The following is a 4,507-nucleotide window of genomic DNA, read 5'->3' on the forward strand; positions in this document are numbered from 1 at the left end:
GACACCTCTCTGTCCCTGGGAGAAGGCCTCCTTACTGAGGGGTCCCCACCACTGCCCTGACACAGGACACCTCTCTGTCCCTGGGAGAAGGCCTCCTTACTGAGGGGTCCCCACCACTGCCCTGACACAAGACACCTCTCTGTCCCTGGGAGAAGGCCTCCTTACTGAGGGGTCCCCACCACTGCCCTGACACAAGACACCTCTCTGTCCCTGGGAGAAAGCCTCCTTACTGAGGGGAGGGCCTGGGACTCACTCGGACTCCCTTCCCACGTGGCCCAACACCTGAAGGAAGAAACTGAGAACAAGACTGAGCGACAAGGAGGAGTCAAACACCTGAGGCTGAGGCTCGAGGTCCCCTTCTCTGCGGCCCCGAAGTACGGGCTACGAGGTTCCTGCCAGTCGCACGTGGGGGCTGTCAGGACGGTGAGCATGCTCACGGTAAAGCTCACACCGACCTCGTCTGAGGAGGAGACTGCCAGCTCTCTGCGACCGGCACTCGCATTGTTCACAGTCTGGCTGAACAGGGGAATGAGCTACACCTAGTTTTGACCTCTGTGTAATAACCAAGTGAAAGTAGCTTAGCGGGGGCCAGCACGTGGTGTGGTGGTTGGGGCGCTGGACTCCCACCTGGCCGACTGCAGTTCGAATCCTGGATCTGGTGGCTTGTTTTCCCACTTTCTCTTTCTCTCTCTCTCTGGTCAATTAAAATAATAATACTAATAAATAAAGTTAAATAAAGAATTATTAAAAAAACAGTAAGTTAGTGGTACTGTCCCCACCCCCCGCAGGGGCAGATGACCTTCTGTCATTGCATTCCAGGGGAAGGACCTGCAGGGCGTCCCTGAGGGTCACCTCAGGGCACTCGGAGCCGGCACCCGCCTGCCACTGCATCCTGGCGTGGGTCGGAGATGGCGTCACCACTTACACATGCTCAGACCTCATGCCGCCCTTCTGCCATTGCACCGCGGCTGGAGCAGCAGCTTAGGCACAGGGTAACCAGCTGCTGATTGTCAAGCACTTGCTGCACAGGGCAAAGGACCGGCAACCGTGGCCCTGATCGCAGGGCAGACAGGCCTTCCGGCTTGCGGCCTCAGCTTGCCGCTCCAGGAGCTGCTGAAAGTGCCGAGGCTCCAGTCAGCTGTCTGGGAGGAGACCGTCTTAGGGAAGTGCTACCTAGGACATAATAAATAAAAACCCCTAAATGAAACATATTCCTCGGGAGACTTAATCCACAGCCAGATTTAGAAATGCTGGCCTGGACAGACAGACAGACAGCTAAGGTTGGCAAGTGTGGCCTGAGAGTACGGGGACATGGCCGACCACAGGGGGAGGGAGTCCAGCGGGGCTGACTAGGGTAAGGCAAAGTGCAGGGGTTGGGAAGGCCAGAGTCTGGACAAAGGGGGCACTGAGTTAGAGAACAGCTTGTGGGAGCGACCGGAGGAGAGGGAGGAGTAACCCAGGGGAGGGGCCATCTGGAGCAGGGGGGCCTCTGGAGCAGGTGGCTGGATGCTCCAGGAGCTGGGAGCAGCCAGGTGTTTACCGAGGAAAGCCTGACTCTGCCTACCACCAGAAAGCAGGGCGCGTTAATAATTCACACTTCCTGGTTCAATGCTTTGGTAGTCAGTTTTGGCTTCGGGTTGCATTTGACGTCCCTGGGACAATCATTGCTTTGAACTGCCTTCGTAGGACGGGCCCAGTTTTATTCCCCCTTATTCCCCAAATGGCTTTTCACTTCGGAGTCAGTGGATCCAATATTCCTCGTCTCTAGGCAGGCTGCCTCTGCGGCAGTGCCGATTGGTACTGGGCAGCTCCCGAGTCTGCGTAGGCGTGGGTACCCGTGGCCTGAAGCATCGCGCAAACCTACACGTGAAGTAAGACTGGGGCTTGCATCACACCCGTGGCCTCGCCCTCCCTCATCCCACCACCCAGCCACGGGGAAGTAGCCCCGTTGCTAGTGGGTCAGGGGTTGGTCCTGATTACAGGAACCTAACTTAGGCTTTTGGTTGTCCTAGACACTTACTAGTTCCACGATTTGTGTTTAACTCCGCCTAAGCCAGTCAGCCCTTGGAACCTGCGATGCTGGCGACTGATTGGCCAGGAAGGGACATACCCTTGGCTGGCCCAGTCAGAGGGCAGGTGTCCTCCCTGCCTGGACAGGAGAGGAGAGGCAGGCCAGAGTGGAGCAGTCTTGGGTGGAACTTCCTGTCTGGCGCCCAGGCAGTCCATTCCCATTAGCCTGTCCCTGGCAGGTGTTCCCAGAGGTGGTCCCTCACCAGTGCTGTCCCTGCCTGAGGGGGCCCACACCCCTAAGACCCAGTCTGTTACCTTCCGCATGTGTCTGAGTCGGCCTTGGACCTATTTCCGCCCACGGGTGGCAAAGGTCACATTCTGAGAGTGCCACACTTGGCCTTGAGGGCTGTGCAGTGTCCACTTTGACCCCTTGGGGACCCAGCTACCAGGTAAGGCTCAGCTGACCCGGAAGTATGAGAAGCCACACAGAAAGAGAGGCCAACCTGCTTTTAGCTTTCATCCGCTCCGCTGGGACGGGAGAGCCAGCCAGCAGCCCTGCAGCCCCGCCAGGCTCCAGAGGATGCAGCTGCACGGGCAAGGCCCCCACACCAGGGAGAGCAGGGGCCCATCCCCAGACCACGGCTGTGAACAAGCCGGTGGTCTGAGCCCCCACATCCACGGTGGTTTGGTTCTAGCGGGGCACAACTGACCCACAGGGTGAGTGGGACTCTGTTAATTCAGTAAGTCCTAATGGATTTGTGTTTAAAGTTAAGAAGCTGACACCTGGTACCAGCAGGTGGCATGGTGGTTAAGGGCACTGGACTCCCACATGGCCAACCACAGTTCAAGTCCCGGACCTGACAGCTTGCTTTCTCTCTCTCTCTCTCCCCCTCTCTCGCCCTCTCTGGTCAAATTAAAATAAATAAAGTTTAAATAATTAGAAAAACAGATGTCAACATGTTAGTGACAAAATATCCAACTCATCTGGCTTAAAAAAAGAGATTTATTCTCATACCAAGAAAATTCCAGCAGGCACGGCTAATGGCCTAGTAAGGGGGTGCTCTCCTGGCTTTCCATGCAACCCTTCCAGCGCGAGGGTGTCCCTCGGCCTGCCTCCTCTCCGGCGAGAAGGCTGCAAAGTACCCAGCGTCACATGCAGCTAGCATTTGGCAGGAAGAGGGGAGCTCTCATCCTTTCGTTCTTTCTAAAGAGGAAACCCTTCCCAGACAGCTCCCATAGGCTTCCCTCAGGATTCCCTGGCTTGAATGTATTAGAAGGCAATCACTGGGAAGAGATGGAGTTACCAAGATTAGCCCAATAAACCGTTGACCCCTGCCAGGCGCAGGTGGACCCGGCCAAGAGGGTTTCTGCCAGGAAGGGCCAGGAGAGCCGTTGCCCTGGTGACCACGGCCTCTGTGACAGTGTGGAGGGTGGGCCACACTCGCCACCAAGTAAGACAGATGCCCTGGAAAGACACCCTGCCGTGCTCGGGGGTGACCTGTGCTCTCCCCCAGCCCAGACCCCCCGGGAAAGAAGGTTCTCCCGGGAAGGAGGTGGAGTTTGAACGCTGTTCGGGGACCCATCCACATTGCCGCCTAGGGGTGGCAGGAGGCTGACAAGGCAGCCCCTGTCCCCAGACCCTGGCTGAGTTGGAGCAATGGTGGGGAGCTGGTGAGAATTGCAGTCTCAGAGGGACAAGCACACTGCCAGACCCTGACCAGGTGGGGAGGAGGGAACATACCCCAGCTCTCCCGACTCCAGACTTCACAGCTGGCCCGGGTGAGGTAAGCTCCCTGGCCAGGCTCCTGAGCACAAGGCAGGTCAGAGGACAGGAAGTGGAGGCTGGCGGGGGCGGCTGACCATTCACATTAACGTGCACTCCTGAGGCCCAGGTGGGCAGCGGCCTTGCCTGGCCACGGAAGGTGTTGTCCTGCGTCTCCAATTTCAGGAGTGACACCTGTGGCTGCAAGAAGCCAGTGGGAAGAGTGCGGGCCGCTGAGTGCAGACTGCGGAGCTGAAGCAGCTGCGCGCCGCCGCCAGCAGAGCGGAACCGCGGCGGGTCGGCACTGTGGAGGGGTTCTCGGTCCGCTAGGCGCTGGCAGCGGTTAGGCACCAGCACCAGCCAGGCCTGCCTGGCAGACCCAGAGCTCCTCCGCCGGGCCGGCGCGGCTGCAAGGCCTGCGGGCGTGGCCTCCCGGGGCCGGACTGGGCGGGGCCGGGGCCAGGGTGGCTGGCAGCCAGGAGCCAGGTGGCGTAACAGGTCCAAGCGCGGGTTCTGACCCAGCTCTGCTCTGGGGGGGGAAGTGTCTTGGCCAATCAGGATCGCCGCCTTTAGGGAGCAAGAATCCTAAGTGGGGACCTTCGCCCGCCAACGGGCAGCGCGACCGGGGCCGTGGCCGGGGACAGTCCTCGCCCTCTGTCCCTGCAGAGCGGGGCCCGCCCGGCGAGGCTCAGACAGGACGAGACCCAGAGGCGGTTTGGCGGGTCTCCCCCAACC

The sequence above is a fragment of the Tupaia chinensis genome, unplaced genomic scaffold, assembly GCF_000334495.1.
Source record: "Tupaia chinensis unplaced genomic scaffold, TupChi_1.0 Scaffold000644_1, whole genome shotgun sequence".
Classification (NCBI taxonomy): Eukaryota; Metazoa; Chordata; class Mammalia; order Scandentia; family Tupaiidae; genus Tupaia; species Tupaia belangeri.